General features: G+C 52.3%; 1 long non-coding RNA gene and 1 pseudogene across 1 annotated transcript; both read right to left on the bottom strand.

Moving 5' to 3' along the window:
• Positions 1–5446: 5446 nt before the first annotated feature.
• On the bottom strand, positions 5447–25905 carry LOC134730089 (uncharacterized). The gene is made up of 3 exons (XR_010111741.1): positions 25095–25905; positions 19401–19491; positions 5447–5551 (listed from the first exon to the last, which is right to left on the bottom strand). It is a non-coding gene; the product is annotated as an uncharacterized LOC134730089 (long non-coding RNA).
• LOC100982850 (atrophin-1-like) lies at positions 7806–13506 on the bottom strand (annotated as a pseudogene).
• Positions 25906–26257: the final 352 nt, after the last annotated feature.

Here is a 26257-nt window from a genome sequence, read left to right as displayed (position 1 = left end):
AGAGTTTGAGTCCAACCGGGGAAACACAGCAAGACTCTGTCTCTCTCTTTTTTTGTTGTTTTTTTAAAAAAGGAAATATAATACCCTGCTCCTTAAGTGTGAACAGTATAGTGTGGATGGAAGAAAATAAAGAATAACAGCCAGGCATGGTGGTTCACGCCTGTAATCCCAGCACTTTGGGAGGCCGAGGCAGGCAGATCACCTGAGGTCAGGAGTTCAAGACCAGCCTGGCCAACATGGCGAAAACCTGTCTCTACTAAAATTATTAAAAAATAGCTGGGTGTGGTCGTGGGCACCTGTAATCCCAGCTACTCAGGAGGCTGAGGCAGGAGAATTGCTTGAACCTGGGAGGTGGAGGTCTCAGTGAGCCGAGATCGCGAGATCGTGCCACTTGCACTCTAGCCTGGGCGACAGGGTGAGACTCTGTCTCAAAAAAAAAAAAAAAAAAAAAAAAGGAACACAAACATCATCCTCCTTTCCAGATGAATAAACTGAGATCTAGAAAGGCTAATTCTTCCGTCCAGGATAGCATAGCTACTAAGAAGCAGAGCTGAGACCCAGACACAAATGGTCCTGTGGACACTGACTTCCACAAAATCCAAAATGAAGAGGAATGGAGCGCCAGGAAACGAGGAGCTGACTCAGCCAGAGACTCATGATGCCTGTCACCAGACGAAGTGGAATCTCCCTTTCTGCCTGCTCCATGCCCAGGCCCCTTCGTCTGGCCGACAGTACCTTGATGCTCCCCTGGGGAGCACTCTGACACCACTGTTGGTTTTTGTGATTTAGATGGGGCTGTCCCTTTCTCAGCCTACCCAGCGTGAGCTCTGGGGTAGGTACATGATGCAGGCTTGGCCAATTCAAATTCAAATTCATGTTTGTTTGCTTTTCAGAGACAGGGTCTTGCTCTGTTGCCCAGACTGGAGTTCAGTGGCACAATCATAGCTTACTGCAGCCTCAACCTCCTGGGCGTGAGCAATCCTCTCGCCCCAGCCTCCTGTGTGACTAGGACTACAACAGGTGTGCACCACCATGTTCAGTTAATTTTTTAATTTTTTGTAGTGACAGGGTCTCAATTTGTTGCCCACACTGGTCTTGAATTCCTGGCCTCAAGTGATCCTCCTGTCTTGGCCTCCCAAAGTGCTGGGATTACAGGTGTGAGCCACCGCTGCTGGCCTCAATTCATGTATTCTATTCACCAATTCACTATGATTGCTTCAGGAATGGGCACACATATCTAGTCGGTCCAAGCAGAGTGAACACCGAATTTTTACAGGTACTACAGAAGGAAGCAGCTTAATTATACCCACTGAGGTTTGCAAAGCGGCAGACTGGAGCTGCCGGTGGCTGCCTTACAACATGGGAGGAGAGGTGCCTATGAATGAAACGAATGCAGAAAGTAGAGCCAAGAGATAGGGACAAATAGATGGTCCGCTGCTGCTGCACCTGCCTGGATCTAGCTGGTCCTGAAGCCACCTTTTTTTTTGATAGGCTCACTCTATCACCCAGGCTGGAGTACAGTGGTGTGATCTTGGCTCACTGCAACCTCCACCTCCCGGGTTCAAGCGATTCTCGTGCCTCAGCCTCTCGAGTAGCTGAGAATGCAGGTGCCTGCCACCACGCACCATGTTGGCCAGGCTGGTCTTGAACTCCTGACCTCAGGTGATCTACCCGCCTTGGCCTCCCAAAGTTCTGAGATTACAGGCTTGAGCCACCGCACTCAGCCAAAGCCAGTGTTCTTAACCTTACCAATTACACAAGTTTTCATGGACTTTGTTTTTCCTTTAGGTTTCTTTTTTTTTTCTTAAGCCAGTTTGAGTGAGGTTTCTGTCACTAGTAACCTAGTTAGTGAACATAGGAGACCTCTACCCATGAGCAAGGAAACACAAGAGGGAACAAAATAACAGCTTCAGGCAAGGGAGCCGGCCACACCACTCATTCTCCTGCAGGGAGCATCCCCCCAAAGGGGCTATGGGACACCTTCCCAGGAGGAGCCCCTGAAGCTACCTCCTAACACCAAACACACCCAGATGCACCAACACACCCCGCCAGTGGTTTGCCAAGTCTGCTGTTCTATATTTATTTGGAGACAGGGTCATACTCTGTCACCCGGGCTGGAGTGCAGTGGTGCGATCATAGCTCACTGCAGCCTTAAACTCCTGGGCTCAAATGATCCTCCCACCTCAGCCTCCTGAATAACTGGGACTACAGTTCACCACACCCAGCTCTGTTCTGTATTTAAAGAGACAAAAGAAATGTGACAACCATGTACAATGAGCGACCATTAACAATAAGTTCACGGTGGCTCACGCCTGTAATCCCAGCACTTTGGGAAGCCGAGGCGGGCAGATCACCTGAGGTCAGGAGTTCAAGACCAGCCTGGCCAACATGGTAAAATCCTGTCTCTACTAAAAATACAAAAAAATTAGCCAGGCATGGTGGCAAGCGCCTGTAATCCCAGCTACTTGGGAGGCTGAGGCAGGACAATCGTTTGAACCAGGGAGGCAGAGGCTGCAGTGGGCCAAGATTGCTCCGTTGCACTCCAGCCTGGGCCACAGAGCGAAATTCCGTCTCACGAAACAAAAAATAAGTTAATAATGTAATCTAACATACAGTCCATACTCCAATAAGGGGCCAACTGGAGACATTTAGATATGGACTGTATAATAGATTATATTATTAAATTAATATAAATGTTCTCATGTGAAATAATAATATTGCAGTTAGGTTAGAGAATGACATTATTTGGGGTCAACATCTACTGAAAGATTTAGATGTGAAGTGCCATGACGTCTGCAGCTTACTTTCTCTACCTTACTGTCACTATAGAGGGAAAGAGAGAGAGAAAGAGAGAGAGAGAGAAAGAATACCTGGGGCAAAATGTGAAAAGTGGTGAATCTAGATGCATACAGGTGTTCATTGTACTAGTCTTCTAATTTTTGTGCAGGTTGGTTATTTTCTCTTTTTTTCTGAGACAGAGTTTCATTCTTGTCACCCAGGCTGGAGTGCAGTGGCACGAACTTGGCTCACTGCAACCTCTGCCTCCCGGGTTTGAGAAATCCTCCTGCCTCAGCCCCCCAGTAGCTAGGATTACAGGCCTGCACCAGTATACCTGGCTAATTTTTGTATTTTTAGTAGAAACGGGGTTTAGATATGTTGGCCAGGCTGGTCTCGAACTCCTGACCTCAGATGATCCACCTGCCTCGGCCTCCCAAAGTGCTGGGATTTCAGGCAGGAGTCACCACGCTCGGCCAATTTAATTTAATTTAATTTAAATAAAGGTCAGGTGGATGGTGAAGGATTCCCTGGCATAGTGAATGGGGTAGGAATCAAGGCACAGGCCCAGATGAGATGGACCTTTCTTTTTTTTTCAGATGGGGTCTCGCTCTGTCACCCAGGCTGGGGTGCAGTGATGCGACCACTGCTACCTGCAGCCTCAACCTCCTGGGCTCGAGCAATCCTCCCACTTCAGCCTCCTTAGTAACTGAGACCACACCCAGCTAGTTTTTGTATATTTTGTAGAGATGGGGTTTTGCCAGGTTGCCCAAGCTGGTCTTAAACTCCTGGGCTCAAGCAATCTGCCCACCCTGGCCTCCCAAAGTGCTGGGATTACACATGTGAGACACCACCTCAACCAACATGGTCCTTTCTATCATAAAGTTATTTCTCAGGTGGTGTGGGTAGGTGACAGAAACTGTCTGCAAGGTCAATCCTCTTCCCACTCAACTGCCAGATTCTAGGCCTCCCAAGGGACTGAGTTCTTAGAACTTGACCCTGGGTTTGAGATTGGCAGAAAAAACCCCTGAACTAGCCCAAGGCAATTGGCTGGCTGGGCTCAATCAGCAAAGGAAGTGCATTTGGGCTTTAAACTGTGGCTTCCCCCAGGGACCCTCAGGGCAGAACCTGTATCTCAAGAACTGGGATAGGATGAAAATCTAAAGGACCCAAGCCATGAATGCAAATTCCTAAAATGTCAAGGATAGAAAAGAGCAGGCTGGATGCTAAACCAACCCTCCCATTTTACAGACGGGGAAACTGACCCAGAAAGGGTAACAATTTGCCCATGTGTTAACCGGGGGGTATATCCCACACACAAGCCTCCTTCTCCTGCAGGGTACTGTTGCCACCTCCTCTCCAGTATTCCAGCGTGGCTCCGTGGCCCCTCTACCACTATACCGCAGTTAAGTAAATCCCTGCTTCTGAGTGTCCAACTCATCCAGGTACCACAGACCCCATTCAATCTGGGCCTCCAGCAGGGGGATGGGCCCCAGCAAACCAGGGGCCTTCTCACCCACGGTGTTGTGGAGGCACAGGTACGTTCCGCGGCCACAGACTCTATATACACAGCCCCTGAGAACATCAGGGAAATAAAATGGGGAAGTAGGGTGGGAGGCAGGTGTTGAGAACCACTCAGCTCCACCCACAAAGCACAGACCCAGATTCAAATCCCAACTCCATGACTTCCTCACTGAAGACCTTGAATGAGTTTCCTAAACTCTCTGGGTCTCCATTTTCTCATCTGTAAAATGCAGAGAATAATGGTACCTGCTTCATAAGGTGGTTACAAAGCCTCAGGAAAACAGTGCAATGAAGCCTTAGCACACAGTCAATGCTTAATAACGGTGAGGCCAGACCCCCATCATCAGAGCTGCATGCCTCAGGGACGACGCCTGGGGAGGTGTCAAGGACACCAGGTCCCTGAGGGGGAGCCAAGGCGACCAGAGAGCATCGGATGCAGCCCAGGAGTATCTGCTACGCGGCAGTGAATGCAGTGAGCTGCTGCAGAAGGAGAAATGCCTCACCTGGCAGAGGGAGGAGGCATCTTGGTGACTCAGGAGCCCCAACGGTGGGGAGTTGGCTGCCTCATCAATTCCCAGAAATGCAAGGGCTTATTTCTGAACTCTGAATTCTACTGGATCAATCTGTCTGTCCATCTTCATGTCAGTACCACACTATCTTAATTATCATAGCTTTGCAATACACTTTTTTTTTTTTGAGTCTGTCTCACTGTGTCACCCAAGCTGCAGTACAATGGTGTGATCTCAGCTCACTGCAATCTCCACCTCCTGGGTTCAAGTGATTCTCCTACTGCAGCCTCCCAAGTAACTGGGACTACAGGTGTGCACCACCATGCCTGGCTAATTTTTATATTTTTAGTAGAGTTGGGTTTTCACCACGTTGGCCAGGCTGGTCGCAAACTCCTGACCTCAAATGATCTATCTGCCTGCCTCAGCCTCCCAAAGTGCTGGGATTATATGCGTGAGCCACCACGCCCAGCCACAATACATTTTGAAATCAGAAAGAATGAGTCCACCAACTTTGTTCTTCTTTTTCAGGATTATCTTTGAACTTCTATGTGAATCTCAGGATCAGCTTATCAATGTCTGCGAAGAAGCTAGCTGGGATTTTGATGGCAACAGGTTTCTAGCTCCTGGTTCAACTGCTCCTGAGCTCCAGCTCTGCTTCCTCCCTTGGGCTCCCTGGGGCACCGTGCTTTCTTTCCCATAAATTCCATCTTTTGCTTAACCAGATGACACCGGGTTTTCATTTCCTGCAATCAAAGGAATCTTAAACAATAAAACTAGAAACACAGTGCTACACACTGTCCCAAGCCATCATCCCAATATCACCTTCCCAGATATCACCCAGAGACCCCACTGGGGTCCCAATCTCAACACTGGCCCATGCTCCCAGCTTTTCACTCTACCCTGTAACTGGTGCACTTCCAGGTTACAAATATTGTATTTACAAACAGACCCTCCCTGGATAAATGCTTGTGAGATTGAACTATATGTCCCCAAACAGCACCAAAAGAACACTCTTACGACTCTACACACCTTAGTAACTCTGCTTCATGCCTGGCATCTCACTCAGTATGCAAATATGCTCTAGAAAGCTCTAGGAAAGCCAGACATTATTGTGCCCAATGGACAAAAGATATAGAAACCTAAAGCCTGGAGAAGGCACGCATCTTGCCCTGGGTGACTTGCCCTGACAGCTCCAGATTGAATGGTGTCTGCACTGATGCACACACCATGCCAAGCCAGCACAGACATGGGGGTCCCACTGTCCTGCCCCAGCTTTAAGAGCTGCTTTAGAGGCCACCTCCTGCAGGTAAGTCTTTCAGGACTGCTCCATGGTACTTCTGGTATCAGCTCTAGACTTTTTTTTTTTTTTTTTTTTTTTGAGATGGAGTTTCACTCTTATTGCCCAGGCTGGAGTGCAGTGGCACGATCTCGGCTCACTGCAACCTCCGCCTCCCAGTTTCAAGCAATTATCCTGCCTCAGTCTCCAGAGTAGCTGGGATTACAGGTGCCCGCCACTGCGCCTGGCTAATTTTTTCCATTTTTAGTAGAGTCGGGGTTTCACCATGTTGGCCAGGCTGGTCTTGAATTCCTCACCTCAGGCAATCCGCCTGCCTCAGCCTCCCATAGTGCTGGGATTACAGGCATGAGCCACCATGCCTGGCCTCCTGGCATCAGCTCAACAGACAAACTGAAAGCTCTGAAAGGGCAGGAATAGTCTGTCCTCCATCCCGGCCCTGCTAACTGCCCAGCCTCATCTTTCTGAGAAAAACCAACCAAAGTGGGAAGCCTCTTATTTTGACCCTTTTCTATGCCAACCCTTAAGACTGGCTGTACTTTCCCCAGGGACCTGCATCCAGGGGATACACAACCAGTGCTGGCAACTGAATGGCATGACAGAGGGAGACCAGGCAGGAAAAACCTTCTGCCGAGATGGGGGAATGACAACCCAGAGAAGCTGCCTCAGAAGGAGGGAAACTCATTGGAAAAATTTTCCATGTATCAGCTAATTCACATGTGCCGGGAGAATGTTTTGAGCTAGAGGACAATGCTTTTTTCCTCCTAGAATTTCCCTCCTTTTCAATTCACTCTATTGGAGCAGGTGGTTAGCCAGTACCCACTGCCCCAAGGGAGGGATGCAGCTGGAAGTCGGCTATACTTTGGTTAAGTCTCAAAGGAAAAAGGGGATCAGGATGCAGAAAAAACAGTTTGGCCGGAAACACAGAGGAGAAAGGAATGAAGGTGGTGAGGGGAGAGAGGTCAGAGGTTCTAGGAGAGTGCTGTGCCTGTTTAGGACCTCGGCAGATGGACCAAGAGACACATGGTAAACTGAGGCAGGCAATTCCCTGACCCTGAGTCTCGCATGGAAGCCTCAGAAAGCCCCAGTGCCAGGCTGCCCATGCTGACATACCTGGCAACAAATGACTTGATGAGCGGCTGACACCACACACATGCACACACACACCCTGGGGTGTTTAGTCAGGTCGTAGTAGGTGGGGAATGTCAGAAAGTCACTGACAGGATTGGGACTTCACATAAAAATTAAAGCGATAGGAAATACAATTATCTTTCTTTCTCTCTCTGTTTTTTTCTTGTTCCTGGGAAGTCGAGAGGATGTTTTTGTTTGGTTGGTTTTAGTTGGGATGTTCTTTTAAGAGCATCATATAATTATTTATATATAAATTATTAATGTTGGGAAGGGACAAGGAGCATACATTGCAGAGGGGGCGCGCACACAGGGATCGGGGAGGGTCAGGGGTAGCAAATGATGCTACGCAAAACAGCCACATCTAACAGATGAAATAATCACACCAACGGGGTGGGGTAGGGGCGATGGCCACGGGGATTGGGCATGAGGGAGGAGAAAAGCAGGGGGGACAAGGAGGAGAGACCTGGTCCAAGATTCTGTGCGCTTTCTGTCCCTACCCTCGCCTCCTCCCCACCTCTGCGCACCACACCAGGCCTTGGCCTTCTGTCTGTCTCTCCCTCACCCCCTCTCTCTGTCCAGCTTCAGAGGCCCTGCAACTGAGCAGCACCCTCTTGGCTCTGGGTGGCAGGCCAAGGGCAGGGTGGGGGGAGTGTAGGGGGTGCTCCAAGGTCCAATGTAGGAGCCACGGTGCTCTCTTGATCGCAGGTTCTACAGTGGCTTGTCGCCTTCCTTCTTCAGGTGACTGTAGTAGTCCTCCTGGGCAGGCAGCTGCACACTGTGCAGCAGGTGATGGGCATGCAGCCACTGCTGCTGTTCCAGTGCCAAGCACTGCAGCTCAGCTGACTGTGCGTGCATGGCCTGCAGCTGATGAGCTACTGACATCGTGGCAGAAAGGGAGGCCGGCAGGTCCTGGTAAGGGGCAGCAAAGAGCTGGTGACAAAGAACTTCGTTCTCGTGCAGAGGATGAGGAAGAAGGGGGTTAGAGAGAGTCCCAGCTGGGTAGGGGATCCGGGTCGGGTGAGATCCTGAGGCCAAGGGTTCAGTGAGACAGTGCACCGAGGCAGAGGCTGCATGGATAGCATCTTGCTGGTGCAGGCACAGGTGCAAGTAGAAGTGGGAGTGCTGGTGGTGATGGGGAGTCACACTGAGCATCTGCAGCTGAGTCAGTGGGTCATTGCCCAGGGCTGCCACTCTTTCTGCATGCTGTCTCTCAGCTGCCAGCTGCTAAGCATAGGACATGTCAGGCCACAGGGCTGTCCCAGCTGCCAGCACTAGACGTTCTGGCTTCAGGGGCCCCAGGCTCAGATGAACCCCAGGCTCAGATGAAAAAGGAAAGGGTGCAGGCCAGGTGGGCCAGGCTGCAGAGCCAGGCCCCCATGTCAGGGAAAGTGATCCAAGTCTGGCCCAGGGACCCCGTGTAGGGGTTCCAGCTCTAGGCTGCACCTCAAAGCCAGGCTTGAGGCAGTCATGGAGGTCTCGTTCACAGGCTTCCCGTTTCCTCTCCCAGGCAGCTGGATCACTGCTGTACAGGGCCAGGACGCTGTAACCCAGGAGCCCCAGGTCCACTGGCCCCAGAGTAACGTAGAATGGATGGTTGTGATTGCCAGGAGACGTGACATGAGGCCGGGCATATTCACTGAGTGTGCGGGGCTGGAGTGTCAGGACCCAGGTAGGGGGGCACTGTAGCCACTGCACTGCCTGGTTCAAATGGAGGACAATGGGGCACTGGGCCCAGAGATAGGCACTCCACCGGAGCACAACTTCACACTGTGCCAACTCCTGTGTCAACTTCACGCTGCGTTCGAGCTCGCGCTCTTTCTCACGCTCGTGCTCTTTCTCGCGTTCCTGCAGGCAGGCACTCTTTCTTCGTGGGCGCTGATTGGCCTCGCCACCACACCTTCTCCACCAGGTCTGTCTGCTTCTTGGCCAGCTTGGAGCCCTCCGGCAGCATGAAGTACAGGTCACTGTGCATGCACGAGTTGAAGCCGCGATCCAGGTATTTGTTGAACCTGGCAGGCTGACTGGCATGCCTGGGCACATCTACCACCTTGGGAGGGGGCGAGGGGCTGCGGGCTGGGGGCACTGGGCTCTCATACTCCTCAGCCAGCTCCTGTTTGATCTGCATGGTGCTCAGGGGAGGCCCTGAGGCAGGGGCCACAGGTGGTGGTGGCAGAGATGGCAGGCCTGAGGGCTCCACAGGTGGCAGGGGCCCAGGTCCCATGATGGGCAAGCCCAGGTTGAAGGTCCCTGGGCCTGCAGGTAGTGAGGTGCCTCAATAGCCCGGTGGGGTCCCCGTTTGGGAGGAGCCAGGCAACCCAGGCTTGTATCCGGATGGGGTGGCTGTCTTGTAGGCCCATGGGGACGGGGCTCTCTTTCCGTACGGTGGGGGCACAGGTAGGGAGGCCATTTTGTATCCTGCAGCCAAGGAAGCCACGGTGGCAATAACAGTGGAAAAGGTAGCTGAAGAAGTGGTGACCATAGGCACCGGTGGGAAGGGGTAGGGCGCCCCTTGAAGGCCCTGGGAAGGGGAGGGGTGTGAACATGGGTAGGACCCTTGAGAAGTGGAAGATGAAGAGTTGGAAAAGGAAGAGACTGGTGGGCCACCGGGGCCTGCTTGGCTATAGGACACCTAGCTGTGAGGTGGGGCAGGTGTGCTGGCCCTAGTGGGTCGGGCCTCAGAGACCCCAGGGAGGGAGACATGGCATAAGGGTGTGCGTGCTGGGAACTACCGCCCTCCAGGGGGTGGGGAAATGCTCCAGGAGGAGGGGCCCAGAGCTTCTGTGCTGCTGGTGCTGCTGTTGCTGGTGGTGATGGTGATGTGTTGAGGCTGGCGGGTGGGCAGTGGACTGGGCCCCAGTAGAGGGAGGGAAGGGGCCTGGATGGGCATTGCTGTTGGCTAAGAGGCGGCCATAGGAAGGAGGTGGTGGGGGACCTTGGCTCCACACAGCCTGGGATGGGAGAGAAGACTGAGTATACTTGGGGGGTTGATTGGAGACAGAGAGGCTTGTTGGAGGAGGGGAAGAATGGGGGTAACTGGGCAATGCCTAGGAAGCTGGGTATGGGGAGGAAGAGGAGGAAGAACTGGAAGAGGAGGCTGCTGCAGGGCTACTACTAGAAGATAAATAAGAAAACCTCATGGTGGCAGCTGGGGCAGAAGAGGAGGAAGCAGGAGGCAGAGAGTGGGGTGAAGGAGCCAGAGTTGGGCCCTTCTCTGGGCCAGGACGAAGTCCACCCATACCCTGCCCCATGGTATGGGGAGAGGGCAGATGACCAGGTAGTGGCTGGGCCCCCAGGCCAGGGGGAAAGGCTGATGTATTGTTGTGGGGTCTCAGGGCAGGTAGGGGAGGCAAGCTCGGGGTCACATGGGGGAAGCTGGCTGGTGGTGGAGCAGAAGGTAGGTTCCCACTACCCACTGCAGTGGTAGGCGGCTTTGCTGGCGGAGCACTCCCACTGTCAGCATCTCCTCTTGTGGAAGGGTCATGACCACCAGTGTCATCAGCACTGCCACCAGCACTGATGCTGCCTTTGTCACATCACTACTCGTGTCACTATCACTGTCGATGTCACCAATGCTATCATCAGTGTCGCCATCACTATCAGCTTCACTAAAATTGCCACTAGCTCCAGGATGCTGGAAACCCTGGAGACTCTTTCCAGCACCCTTGTCTGACCAGCTCAGCTATGCCTCAAGCTTCCTACACGCACAACTTGGGCAGGGCAGGGCCGGGCGGGGGAGGGGAGGGGAGGAGGAGAGGAGAGGAGTCAGACACAGAGCTGGGCCAAACCACAAATCACCCTAAGGCTCTGAGCTAGGGGCGGGGTCCTTTCACTCTGAGTAAACTCACAGCACCTTCTGATCTCAGTTCCAACAGCAAAGCAAGTGGCACCCCGAGGGGCCTGGCCCACATCTCTCCCAGTTTCTTCCTCACATGCCCTCGAGTCCCTTCCTTGGGACTTCCACTACTGGTCCCTGAGAGTCTCACCCTGGAATCCCTACCCGCTTTGGGATGCAGACCCTCCTCTTCCCCCATTTAACCCACAGACCCCCAGATCTGAGCAGGACTCAGAGCCCCAGCCTCTGCTCTAATGCATGTAACCTAGAGCCGCCCAATGGCAACTCCTAACAGTAGGTACTTAGGTTTTACATTTTCTCAAGGAATCTCTTAATTCTTACAACAGCCCTCTGTTGTGGGTAAGGCAGAAATCCCCCACTGACACATGGGGAAACTGAGACCCAGAGAGAGGAAGTGTCCCATTCCAGTTCCTCAATGGTCAAGGTGGAGTCAGCGCTGGAACCTGGGCTCCTGGGCATGGACCTCTGAGCTCTGTCTGGTCAGCCCTGCCCACCACAACGTCCACAGGCACCATAGTCACAGCAGCCCCGGTAGGCCCTGCCACCCCTTCAACCTCAATGGGCCCCAAACAGACAACTGCTGTGTGCAAAAGACCTCAATGAGTCCAGTCCACAAGCATCGACTGAGCCTGTGTGACATCCCAGGCTTCCACATGAACATGATGGGGCAGGGCCTGCCCTCCCGGAACCCACAGTCCAGTGGACACTGAGTCAGCACATGGGGACGTCTGGGACATCCTAGGGCTCTTCCTCCACCTTCGGCTTTGCCTTGAAGGCAGCCCTGGCCAGCCACACTGCTGTCTTACCCCTCGCCTGCCCAGATTCAAACCTCAGGCCCAGCTTTGCCTTGGACTCTGGAGCAGTGGGTCTCAACACAGTGAGGCTTCATATGGAATGAAGCTAGGCTGAGACCCGGACCCATCCTCAGGGAGCTTTGTGAAGACAAGCCTTTCATCTGCTCCACACCTCCCAGAGAAAGGTGGGCCTTGGAGGGCACAGTCTCATCGCTGTGTCCTGCCCTGCATGGCTCCCAGCCCAGACACATGCACCCCTCCCAACCAGAAGCCAACTCCTCCGCTGCCTCCCAGACACTGGCCCCTACCTTCGGCGCAGCAGCTCCCAGGCCCAGGCATCAGGGAGGGCCCGAGATCAGACACAAGCCACACTGTGCCATCTTCTCATCCGCACCATCCTGTCTGCCAAATATACAGTGCCCATGGTCCCTCCCTGCCACAGGATGGATGGCAAAGTGCTTTTGAAGAGGAGGAAGGAGGAAATAAAAAGCCACACACACTTGGAAGCAAAAAATTACTGAGGAACACAGCCCCTCTCCCTCGCCCTTTGTGCCACCCCCATTAGTCCACCATTTTCCACACCGGGCCATCCCTGGCCACCTCCCTTAGAACCCTCTCCCAGTCTGACAATGCCCCCAGCCCAGGAGCTGAAAGGAAACCGATCATGAAAACCACCAGACTCTGTTCGTCAGCTGCGGAGAAACTGCCAGTGCTGGGAACCAGAGACAAACCTTTGGCTTCCATGTGCCTACTTTCTGTCCCCCGGGGAGGAAAGATCACATCCCTTGTCCCAGACAGAAGCTCAGAGGCAAGAGTGGCCAGAAGGCCAGACAGGAGGCTGGGGACAGATGAAGCTGCTCAGGCTAGGACACAGCTAGGGTGGACTGCCTGGGGTGCAGGTGGGAGACCTCCTCTCACAACCCACCCCCAAGAGAGCGGGCAGACCAGACGTCTAGCAGGTCACAGACTCCCCCACCACAAGGCGACACCTATGGCATAGACTAGGAGCATCACACACGCATACACACAGACATGAGCACACACAGATACAGAAGGCCAGAGGTGCAGACAGGCAGCTGCTCAGACACAGAGTGCATGGGTGTCCACATGCATACACCTCACACGTGGTCACAGACTGGCAGTCATAGCCACATACACAGGCCTGCACACACAGGCTCAGACACACACACACATACACACACACACACACGCACACACGAGAACCTGCAGACACATAGACACACACATTCAACTGCAGTCACACAAGGTGCAGACCTCTGGGATTTGCCAGCAGATCGTGTCCAGGGACAGTGGGGGAAGGCTTACAGTCTCTGATGTCCCGACCAGGATCCTGCATCTCGACTTACCAGGGCATCGGCAGACCCAGCTCTCAGGCACAGCCCGAGCTCCTCTGTTCCCCTGGCCACCAATGCACTTAACGAGACTTCACTTCTAAGTTCTCTCCCATTATTCGACCACTCTCCTGCCTGGCACCCACCATCCGAAGCCCCCAAAGGAGACGCTGTGCTTCTGGCCAAACATGGTTGTGGCTGCAGAACCCCGGGTCCCAGAGATGTCCCCGGGGCTGTCTGCAAGAGGGCCATGGTACAGCGGGGTGTCCAGCATGGCACCTCCCTCTTCACCTGCCCCAACCTGAGCTTCCTGTGGGTGAGGCTGCAGGGCTGAGAGGTGTGTCCTGCATTCCAGGAGGCATCAAGATAGGCCGAGGAGGTTGTGGAAGGCAACTTCCCCACACCCAGAGGAACTCACAGCTCTAGAAACGGCTCAGCTGGCAGACTGCTCCACAGCCCCAGTTAGCAGCCCGGCCCACACAGCCCCAGCTTCCTGGGACCCAAAGGCACCCCAAGGATTCCCGCAGCCACGCCCAGGAGTGACAGAAAAATCCAGCTGGAAGCCTCAGGGGCGCCTGAGCACTGGGGCCCTTCACACCCACTCCCGAGGGCTGCCTGAGACAGGAACCTTTGCCTGCCTGCTCCACCATGGCTCGGCACATGCCAGGAACCAGCCACACACGTCATTCCACTAGCACACATGGATGTAAGGGTACATGCACACGTGTGGGCACAGGGGCACATGGGATGCACACATGGGCACACACATGCACAGGACACCCAGGTACACACATATATCTGCATGCGGACATACATATCATTAGACACCTGTACACACCTAAGCACAGCACTGCATACTCGTACACAATGCACACTCACATGCGACTGCGTATAGGCTTCAACAGAGACACCTGCACACACTGCTCATATACTGACAAATCCCCACTGGACACACGCACAGAATGCAGGCTTGTGCTCACAGGCACTCATCAACATACTCACACTGCATGCACACTGCAAGGGGCATTCGCATGTACACACACAGAGGCACAGATCTGTACCTGTCAGCCCCACCCCCCCAAGTGTCTACACAGAGGTCAGAGCAGTGCCATGCTTCACACTGGCAGTGTGGGGTGGGTGGGTGGTACCCATGTGCGGGTGTATTTGTCTTCCCAGCTGAACCGCAGGGATCGTCCTCATCTCTACATGCTCGGGTACTAGTCCTCACGCCAACAGGGCTAGCGTGTCCTGCCTCATACCACAGGGCTAGTGCTCATCTCTGCATGCACTGGTGCTGGCCACGCCTAGTACACAGCAGGCACTTACTAATGGCGCCTCTCAAAGGGATGTGGCCCATACACTACAACAGACACTGGGGTGGGTGGGCACAGATAGGGACCCAGGCCCTGCCTACTCTCAGGCAGTGGAGAAAGGGAAAAAAACGGCCCAGCTGGTGCCATTGGCCTCTCTCCCGCCAACCCTCCCTGAAGTTTCCTCTCTGGGGCCTGCTACCACTGTGAAGGTCCCAGACTCTGTGCTGAGGTGCCAGGGGCCAATCCCAGGTTGTGGACCAAGGACACAAGGATTTCTATTTTCTTGACTCCTTCACACCAGGGGATACCACAGGGGCCTCAAACCGCTGGGAGTACAGGCGTGGGAGCAGCTTCAGGGTCCTGGGCCAGTGCAGGGCTGGGGGCTGACTCTTCCTCCAAAGCAAGTAGCCCCCAGCAGGAGCCTGGAGGCTTCCCCCCACCCTCACTTCTGCCCCAGGGAAGTTAGGATTGTGGGGTTCATGCTCCGGGGTGGCTTCAGGCCGCTGGCTTCCCACTGGATGGCCACTCCAGAGTGCCACAAGTGCCTCTCACCCCAGTGGCACCCACCCACAGCCAGGAAATGCTGGTGGACACCTTGAGTCCTGCCTGCCCTGCCTCCATCTGGCCTCCTTCTGAGAAGAACACCTCTGCACTCAATCCGCCTCCAGGGTCAGAAGTGGGCACCTGACCAAGCCTGGCCAACCAGGGCATCTCATCTGCTCCTGGCTGCGGGGACTGGTTCAGGAGACCTAAGTGAACCCAACAAGATACCTTCCCAGGAGGCTTCCCCTGCTAAAGCACGAGATGAAAGCCTAGGGCATTCGAGAGTGCAGGAAAATGAAACTCCCCTGCAGGAAAGCAGGGAAGAGAAGAGAACTGACAAACATAAGAAAAGAGGAGAAAGATAGCATCTTTGGTTTCTTGAGAAGAGTCTCTCTCTGTCACCCAGCCTGGAGTACAGTGGCATGATCTTGGCTCACTGCAACTTCCACCTCCCACGTTCAAGCGATTCTCCTGCCTCAGCCTCCCAAGTAGGTGGGATTACAGGCGCCTATAACCATGCCTGGCTAATTTTTGTATTTTTAGTAGAGACGGGGTTTCGCCACGTTGGCCAGGCTAGTCGAACTCCTGACCTCAGGTGATCCACCCATCTCAGCCTCCCAAAGTGCTGGGATTACAGGAGTGAGTTACGGTGCCCGGCCTCTATGGGCTTTTGAGGCAGGTAGAGCCAAGAAAGCTGGCTGGGCTCAGAGGAGAGGGCAGTCCAGGCTCCTGTCAGCAGCAGCCCCTCCACTATGTCCCCTGGCCCTTGGGGCAGGACGGGAGGAAGGGACAATGTGGTTTCCTCTGCTTGGGCAGCTCAGGCCTCATAGCCACCAGTGGGAGCTGAAAGATGAGACAAGCTCCTTTCCCAGGCATGGGGATGAGGCAGTTACAGGAAGTTCAGAAAACAGATGTCTTGAGAGAAGCAGGCACTAGGTGGTCTGACCCAGATCCTCCCCTCTCCAAACAGTACCCATCCGGCCCCAGTACTAATCCCCTGGAGCTCAGCTCTCATCCCAGCTCCACCTCTAAGTCACTGAGGGCAGGCCATCTACTCTTTTGAAACTTCAGTCTACTATTCATCCAAGGGGAGACTTAGATTGACTTCTGTTTCTTTCATAAATCACATGAAGATAAAGGATGATGGAGAGGCCGGGGGTGTGGCTCACGTCTGTAATCCCAACACTTTGGGATGCCAAGGCAGGCGAATCACTTGAGGTCAGGAGTTGGAGAACAGCCTGGCCAACATGGTGAAACCCCATCTCTACTAAAAAGACAAATATCAGCCAGGCGTGGTGGCAGGCACCTGTAATCCCAGTTACTCAGGAGGCTGAGGCAAGAGAATTGCTTGAACCCGGGAGGCGGAGGTTGCACTGAGCTGAGATAACGCTACTGCAGTACAGCCTGGGCGACAGAGGGAGAATTCGTCTCAAAAAAAAAAAAAAAAAAAAGAATGATGGAGAAAGACACTGGTCTCCCAGAAACATGGCACAGTGGGCATTCAGAGCCAGCAACCCCACATCAGTTAGGAATTCATGCCTCAGGTTTAAGAAAAACACAGCATCTAGTATCTGCACAGTGATTTATGGATCACAGATCACTGCCCACCTGCACTATCTCAAGAGCCTGACTGAATTTCCCATTGCACAAGTGCTGAAAAGCAAGATGACTGCAGATTGCAATAATAGGACTTGTGAAAACTGAGTTCCAAGAGCAGGGCCCAGACATATACCACGATTGCATAATTTCTTCTTTTTTTTTTTTTTCTTTTACATGGAGTCTCACTCTGTTGCCCAGGCTGGAGTGCACTGGTGCAATCTCAGCTCATTGCAGCCTCCACCTCCCGAATTCAAGCAATTCTCCTGCCTCAGCCTCCTGAGTAGCTGGGACTACCGGTACGTACCACCACGCCTGGGTAATTTTTTCTATTTTTAGTAGAGATGGGGTTTCACCATGTTGGCCAGGCTGGTCTTGAACTCCTGACTTCTGGTGATCTGCCCACTTCAGTTTCCCAAAATGACTGCACAATTTATTTTTATCTGTTTAGTAAGGCCCTTCTACCATGAGAGTTGCTAGGAATACATGTCTATGAACTGAAGAAGCTACAAATTTTACTACAATTGAAAATTTTAAATAATAACAAGGTATCACTTTTACCCATTAGATAAAGTTTTAAAAAAATTGATAATGTCAGGTGCAGTGGCTCACGCCTATAATCCTGGCACTTTGGGAGACCGAGGCAGGTGGACCACTTGAGCTCAGGAGTTCGAGATCAGTCTGGACAACATGATGGAACCCCCATCTCTACAAAACATACAAAAATTAGTGGGGCATGATGGCAGGCACCTGTAGTCCCAGCTACTTGGGAGGCTGAGGTGGGAAGATCACTTGAGCCCAGGAAGCAGAAATTACGGTGAGCCATGTTTGTGCTACTGCGCTCCAGCGTGGGTGACACACAGCAGACCCCGTCTCAAAAAAAAGAAAAGAAAAGAAAAAGCCGGGTGCAGTGGCTCACGCCTGTAATCACAGCATTTTGGGAGGCCAAGGTGGATGGATTACTTGAGATCAGGAGTTCAAGACCAGCCTGGCCAACATGGTGAAACCCTGTCTATCAAAAATACAAAAAAATTCGCCGAGTATTGTGGCGTGTGCCTGTAATCCTAGCTACTCAGGAGGCTGAGGCAGGATTGTTCGAACCCAGGAGGTGGAGATTGCAGTGAGCTGAGATCACGCCACTGCACTCCAGCCTGAACAATAGAACAAGACTCCATCTCAAAAAAAAAAAAAAAATTTTTGATAATGGTGTAAAGGTAGAAGAAAACGAGCATCCCACTAATGTGTAGGTATTTGGCAGTATCTCTGTGCTGGTTAATTTTACGTGTCAATTTGACTGGGCTAGGGGATGTCTCCATAGCTGATAAAACATTATTTCTGGGTATGTCTGTGAGTTGTTTCTGGAAGAGATTAACCTTTGAATTGGTAGACTAAAGAAGATGCCCCTTTACCAATGTGGGCGGACAACAACCAATCCACTGAAGGCTTGGGGCTTGAATAGACCAAAAAGGTGGAGGAAAGGAAAGCTCATTTTCTGCCTTAGCTGAGACACCCTTCTTCTCCTGCCCTCAGCTATCAGCGTTCCTGGTTCTTGTGCCTTAGGACTTGGACTAGAACTATACCACCAGCTTTCCTGGATCCCCAGCTAACAGACAGCAAATCGTGGGACTTCTTGGCCTCCAAAATTGCATGAACCTGGCCAGGCACAGTGGCTCACGCCTGGCTGGGCTCAGTAATCCCAGCACTTCGGGAGGCCGAGGCGGGTGAATCACTTGAGGTCAGGAGTTCAAGACCAACCTGATCAACAAGGTGAAAGCCCCGTCTCTACTAAAGATAGAAAAAAATTAGCTGGGCCTGGTGTGGGTGCCTGTAATCCCAGCTACTCGGGAGGCTGAGGCAGGAGAATCGCTTGAACCAGGGAGACAGAGGTTGTAGTGAGCTGAGATTGTGCCACTGCACACCTGCCGGGGAGACAAAGCCAGACTCTGTCTCAAAATAAAGAAAGAAACCTACAAAACTGCATGAACCAATCCCTCATAATAAATCTAAACACACACACACACACACACCTATATACATATGTATACATCTCCTATTAGTTCTATTTGTTGACAGAACTCTGACTAATACACTCTATCAAAATTAAGTGCACATACCCTTTGTGTCAACAATTTTGTTTTTAAAAATTTATTGCACAGGTTAACTCATACAAGTTGACAAGATCTATGGATACAGATGTTAATCATTTCATTGTAATAGCAAATTCAAAACATAATCTATGCTGGGTGTGGTGGCTCATGCCTGTAATCCCAGCACTTTGGAAGGCCAAGGTGGGCAGATCACCTGAGGTCAGGAGTTCAAGACCAGCCTGACCAACATGGTAAAACCCTGTCTCTACTGAAAATACAAAAATTAGCCAGGCGTGGTGGTGCGCACATGTAATCCCAGCTACTCAGGAGGCTGAGGCAAGAGAATTGCTGGAACTTGAGAGGCAGAGGTTGCAGTGAGCCGAGATCACGCCACTGCACTCTAGCCTGGGCAACAGAGCAAGACTCTGTCTGAAAAAAAAATCATCATCATCATCATCATCATCTAAATGATCACCAACTGAGGATTAACTACACTGCAGAATAAGCGTACAATGGAATACTACGTAGCCACTGAAAACAATGGGGTAGCACTTAATATATGTTAATATATGAAGATACCCTAAAAATTCAAGTTTAAAAAAATAGGCATAATGTGTAGTGGCACATACCTGCAATCCCAGCACTCTGGGAGGCCGAGGCAGGAGGACTGTTTGAGCCCAGGAGTTTGAGACCAGTCCCGGCAACATAGTAAGACCCCATCTGTACAAAAAATTTTAAATTAGTCAGGCATGGTGCTGTACGCATGTAGTCCCAGCTACCTGGGAGGCTGACGTGGAAGGATCACTTAAGCCCAGGGGGCTGCAGTAAGCTATGATTGTGCCGCTGCACTCTAGCCTGGGCAACAGAGTGAAACACTGTCTCAAAAAAACCAAACCAAACCAAAACAAAAAAGGCCGGCATGGTGGCTCACACCTATAATCCCAGCACTTTGGGAGGCCAAGGTGGGCAGATCACCTGAGGTCAGGAGTTCGAGACCAGCCTGGCCAAGATGGTGAAACCCGTCTTCTACTAAAAACTACAAAAATTAGCCGGGCGTGGTGGCGGGTGCCTGTCATCTCAGTTACTCGAGAGGCTGGGGTTGAAGAATAGCTTGAACCCTGGAGGCAGAGGTTGCAGTGAGCAGAGATCGTGCCACTGCACTCCAGCCTGGGTAACAGAGTGAGACTCTGTCTCAAAAATAAATGAATAAATAAAAGTTAAAAAAAAAAAAAGAAAGAAAGGCTTGGATGCTGGGGGCGGGCTGGGGGCTGTCTGAAGGCGCTTCTCACTCAAGGAGATCACACAGCCAACTCTTTGCCCACACCTATGCAGCTGGGTCACTCCAGCCCTCCCCTACTAAGGTAGGGCACCTGGCACCTCACAGGACAGGCCAGAAGGTGGGCGTTCGCGCCCTATGCAGGCAAGCTTGGGTGGTGCAAGGAGGAAAGGGAGCATCTTCTTGGGCTTATATGTAGGATGGCAGCCATGTTACCCTCTGGTAAAAGGGTCTGAGGGAAGGGGGAAAGCCTCGTTGTTGCAATATACGAGCAACCACCACCTGGTGTCAGAACACCCAGACTCCAGCCTCAGTTCTGACATTAAATGTAGCTGTGGGGAAACCACTTAAACTCCTTCCACCTCAGGTTTTTCATCTGTGAAGAGTAACTTCAGGCCAGGTGCGGTGGCTCACACCTGTAATCCCAGCACTTTGGGAGGCCGAGGAAGGTGGATCATGACGTCGGGAGTTCAAGACCTGCCTGACCAACACGGCGAAACCCCGTCTCTACTAAAGATACAAAAATTAGCTAGGCATGGTGGTGGGCACCTCTAATCCCAGCTACTTGGGAGGCTGAGGGAGGAGAACTGCTTGAAACCGGCCGGGCACGGTGGCTCACGCCTGTAATCCCAGCACTTTGGGAGGCCAAGGCGGGTGGATCATGAGGTCAAGAGATCGAGACCATCCTGGCTAACACAGTGAAACCCTTTGTCTACTAAAAACACAAAAAATTAGCCAGGTGCAGTATCGGGAGCCTGTAGTCCCAGCTACTCAGGAGACTGAGGCAGGAGAATGGCGTGAACCTGGGAGGCAGAGCTTGCAGTGAGCCAAGATCACACCACTGCACTCCAGCCTGGGTGACACGGTGAGATTCCATCTCAAAAAGAAAAAAAAAATTGCTTGAACCTGGAAGGCAGAGGTTGCAGTGAGCCAAGATCATACCACTGCACTCCAGCCTGGGTGACAAGAGCAAAACTCTGTCTCAAAAAAATGAAAATAAAAAAACCAGACACAGTGGCTCACGCCTGTAATCCCAGCACTTTGGGAGGCCGAGGCAGGTGGATTGTCTGAGGTCAGGAGTTTGAAACCAGCCTGGCTAACATGGTGAAACCCCGTCTCTACTAAAAATACAAAAATTAGCCAGATGTGGTGGGGGATGCTTATAATTCCAGCTACTTGGGAGGCTGAGGGAGAGACAGGAGAATTGCTTGAACCTGGGAGGCAGAGGTGGCAGTGAGCTGAGATTGTGCCACTTCACTCCAGCCTGGGCAACAGAGCAAGACTCCGTCACCAAAAAAAAAAAAAGATGTCATACTTTTTATTTCTTTTCATCCTCACCATACCACAGTCTCCCTCCTGCTGAGTAACTGGAGCCTCAGAGAGGTTAAGAGACTTGTCCAAGGTCACAGAGCTGGAAGGTGACAGCAGAATTCAAAACCAGAGCCTCACTTTGAGCCCTTCTGCCGTTTCTTCAGGGAAGGCTCACAGCAAAGCAGGCCCTAAATGAGGGCTGCGATAGATGGGAGATGCTGCCAGGCTGGGCTGGAGCAAACCCCCAGATTCTTCCTGGACCCCCTCCCAACGCCCTGCTCAGGAGCAGCCCCAACCTGGGCCACAGGGAGCAAACCCTGAGATTCCTCCCCGAGGCTAGCAAGCGAGGCAGGGGGATGATGCCTCAGGGAGATGAACAGTGACTCAGGTGGAAGCAGGAGGCAGGGATGGGGAGAGGCGGAAAGCTCCCTCAGCTCAAACACAGCATGTTGAGGGCTCACTATCCTGATGTTCCCTGGATAAAGATGGGGTTCACCCCAGGCCCAGAGCAATTCTGTCTGAGCCCCAGCCTCGTGGTATCTCCATCAGCAACACTTGTCCCAGGCCCCTTGAAGGGAGCAGGGCTGACCTGGAATAAGATAATAAACTGGGACAGAAAAGGCCTTTTCCATTCAAGTTCCCCCTTCTCTCCTCATTACAAGCCCCATTCTCAGCAGGGCTCTGCACAGTAAGATGCCTCCTGGACTACATGACAGTGGGTGGGGATCTGGGGACAGACCCTGTCATTTGGGGAGATCCAAGCCTCACCTGTGGCCAGGAGATCAATGGGTGAAAGTGTAGTTGCTGCTAAAAGAATCAACTGCTGGCCAGGCACGGTAGCTCATGCCTATAATCCCAGCACTTTGGGAGGCCAAGGCGGGCAATTACTTGAGGTCAGGAGTTCCAGACCAGCCTGGCCAATATGGCAAAAGCCTGTCTCTACTAAAACTATACAAATTAGCCAGGAATGGCGGTAGGCGCCTGCAATCCCAGCTACTTGGGAGGCTGAGGTAGGAGAATTGCTTGAACGCAGGAGGTGGAGGTTGCGGTGAGCTGAGATCGCGCCACTGCACTCCAGCCTGGGTGACAGAGTGAGACTCCATCTCTAAATAAATAAATAAAACAAAATAAAAAGTGAAATAGCTTCCACCTGGCTCTCTTTCTGGCATGCTTGTGCCTTAGCTCAGCCACCATGCTGGGAGGAAGCTCAATCTAGCATGTGGAGACAGCACATAGAGAGGCCCATGTGCAGAGGAACTGACCCAAAGCCAACAGCCAGCAACAAACGCCAGACGTGTAAGCAACTGAGCTGAGCCTTCAGATGACTTCAGCCTCTAGACCTTGAACCATTCCAGACAATGCTGAGCGGAGAAACGTTATTCCCACTGAATCCTGCCCACATTGCAGATTCATGGGCAAAATCAATGTCACCATTGTTTTAAGCCATAAGCTTTTGGTGGTTTATTAAGCAGCATTAGATAACCAGAACTCTAGCAGGGCCAGAATGTGAACCAAGCAAGCTGGCTCCAGAGCCTGTGCTCCTGCCACTCTGCAATGGTCCCTGCTGTATAAGACAGTACATACGAGGGATTTCAAGCTTAGGTCTGGAGTCAGACCTCTCTTTATTCATTAATTCATTCATTCATCAAATGTTTATTGCATCCCTACTGTGTTCCAAGCTGTCTGCTAGTCCTAAGAATATTTTAGTGAACAAGACAGACAGATCCCTGCTCTAGGTGGGGAAGAGGCGGTTAGGAAGTAGAGGATAAAAGAGGGCTACGGCTACCTTTATGCAGGTATTTACAATTGGGTGATCTGATCCAAATGGGACCAGATGGCTAGGGAATGCTGTGTAGAGGGGGTGATCTGGGATGGCCTTTCTGAGAGGGAGACTGCCAAGATGAGATGGACACAGCTTTGTGAAGAGTGGAGGAAACAGCAGAGGAACAGGTCTGGGTTCAGAACCTGGCTCCATCACTAATTAGCTGCGTGACCTTGTTGAAATCACCCAGGCTCTCTGAGCCTCTAGGTCCTCAAAAAATCAGAAAACTTCCTCATAAAATTGGGATGCCCTTTTTTTTTTTTTTTTTTTTTGAGACAGAGTCTCACTCTGTCACCGAGGCTGCAGTGCAATGGCATTATCTTGGCTCATTGCAACCTCCGCCTTCTGGGTTCAAGGGATTCTCCTGCCTCAGCCTCCTGAATAGCTGGGATTACAAGTGCTTGTGACCATGCCCGGCTAATTTTTTGTATTTTTAGTAGAGACGGGGTTTCACCATGTTGACCACGCTGGTCTCGAACTCCTGACCTCAGGTGATCTGCCCATCTCAGCCTCCCAAAGTGCTGGGATTACAGGCATGAGCCACCATGTCTGGCCAGGAATGCTTTTCGAACCCACCTAATAGGACTACTATCCCCTGAAATGGGATTGTCCTGAGGAGTAAATGAGCTGATTACATGTACAGTGAGTAGTCCAGGGCCTGGTGCAGGAAGAGCTCCATAAATACCAATGATTATGGTGAGATGAATTATCCTAAGGCCAAGGCCCCCCAGTGGATGCCCAGAGCCCCAGAGACTACCCTGCTCTCCGTCGGAAACTGTGCCAACCAAGGCTACTGGGGAAGAGTGTATGAATAGCCAGGTAAGGGAGCCTTCTCACAGCTGCACTTGGTGCCCAAGCCACTGAGGGCGGGTCAGGTGGAAGGGGGGCAGGAGCACACACTTCCCTGCAGCATGGTGACACACATGCCACTTCTGCCCACCCCCTGCAGCCATCCCTGACTCATCTCCTCAACCCGGAGCTTGAGCCCATCATCCTCAACTCAGACTCGGGAGGACGGGGCTAGAGGTTGGACTTGCCGTCCCTCTTCAGGCCCTGCCCAGAAGGCAGTGGGTGCCCAAACAGCCAGAGGGGCAGAAGCAACTTCCTCAGGCAGAGGGAGGAACAGGGTGAGGAAGCCTGGAGACGGCAGAACAGGGCATGGCAGAAGACACAAGAGAGCCTCAGTGGGGACAAGAAGTCCTGCAGGGAAAAAGTACCACCTGCCATCCAGATGGGCACAATCTCGAGAACCCTGAAGAGCACCTACTAGGTGGCTGGCACACATATCCAAAGACAAGTACCCATGAACAAGCTAGAGCACCCAACAGTGCACACACAGAGACATGCTCAGAAGAACCACATGTAGTCACCCAGAGATGTCCAGACACAGGAATCCAGCAACAAGCTATCTGGGGCCACACCTGCACGCCAAACACAGATGTGTACACGTGCACAGGCACACCTCAATCTTGCTGCCCGTCACTCCCTGTCTCTCCCCTCTTTCTCTTGCTCACTGCCAGCCATCTAATCAGCAGGGCCCTGGCTGTGCCAGGGTCCTCCCAGGTACCCACTCCCATCTGCTGACCCAGGCCTGGGAGAGCCCGGCAGCAGCCCCAGCATGGTCCAAAAAGGAGACAGTAATCCTGGATCTGAACCAGGGAAAGGAGTGGAAACCAGCTGGCCCTGAGAGCAAGCCATAAGTCCAGAACCAGAGTGTGGGCAGGGCCAGGGGCTCAGCACAACCTTGTCTTGGGCCAATTCCCCCAAAGCAGAATCCTTGCCTTGGCATCACACCTACCTTGGGTGACCCTGTGTCTGCTTCGGATTGTGAGTAGGTGGACAGCAATCCCCTTATACCCATCTGGAAGCCCTAAAGGGTTGCAACAAATAGAGAAGCAAAAACACAAAACATACCCAAAAAAGTGCAGCATGTCAGGCTGAGATCAGACAAGAGGCAGAACTTCCTGTTAGACAGGCACCAAAGCATTGAAAGAGGTTGCAGTGAGCCAAGATCACACCACTGCACTCCAGCCCAGGCAACAGAGTGAGACACCATCTAAAAAAAGAAAAAAAAATTCAATAAATATCTTATTAACATTTAAAACACCCAGCTAAAGAAATCGAGGCTCAGAGAAGTCAGGTAATCTGCCCAAGGTCATGCAATGTTAGATACCTCAGTGTGCTGTTCAAGCCCTCCCAGCCCCACCTCTCACTCTAACCACTTCTGCAATGACCAGGTCCCTGCAGGCTCCAACCAGCATCATACTGGTACAACGGGTCAGTGCTTCATGTCAGGCCATGCTGGGCCTTCTTGGAAGCTGCAGTGTGGAGGGCACACAGGAAACCACTAGAGCCCCACACATGGGCAATCTGGAAGTACACACGGGAGTTAATGTCTACCGAACCACCCTTGTCCAGCAGGAGACAGGGCTAATGGATAAATGCTTCCCTGTTTCTCTCCCCAACAGAGCAGTTCTCAGTCTGTAAGCCTCCTCGGGAGATGGCCCAGAAGAGTGGTGGGAATAATCACATAGCTGCTTTCCCTTCCTCTCCTTCAAATCCCATCCTCGCCCTTGTTTCGTGAGATCACTTCCCAAATAAGCCACAGCCTGCAAGCCTTTCTCTCGGACTCTCGGAATGCAGGTGGACGCACACCAGCAGGTGCTGGAGCTGGGACTCACACCCAGGTCTGAGTGACAGCAGGGCCTTCAAGCTTAACCACTATGCGACCCTGCCACCAACCCCATCCATGCCAAGGTCCCTTTCCCTCAAGACTCAAGTCATTCTGAGCCATGGTGGCTCAGCCGAAGTTGATCAGACAGGGTCATGGGAAAGAGGGTGAGGAGGGCTGCTAGCGTGCCTCAAGCAGCAGGGTCCTCTTCTCTCGGACTGAGACCACCTCCCACCAAATCGCCTCAACATGCTGAGCTGAGCAGTCCCACTTAGACCTGCCCAACACAACCCGAGCTTAGCATATGTCTCTGCCCAGAAACATCAACCACAGGAACCAAGAGTGGCTGCTGTAGCTCTTCAGCTCCAGCCCCCCATCCCACCCGCTAGCAGGCCCCCTAGTCCCA

The sequence above is a fragment of the Pan paniscus genome, chromosome 23 (genome assembly GCF_029289425.2).
Source record: "Pan paniscus chromosome 23, NHGRI_mPanPan1-v2.0_pri, whole genome shotgun sequence".
Classification (NCBI taxonomy): Eukaryota; Metazoa; Chordata; class Mammalia; order Primates; family Hominidae; genus Pan; species Pan paniscus.
This window is presented reverse-complemented; position numbering and strand designations above follow the sequence as displayed.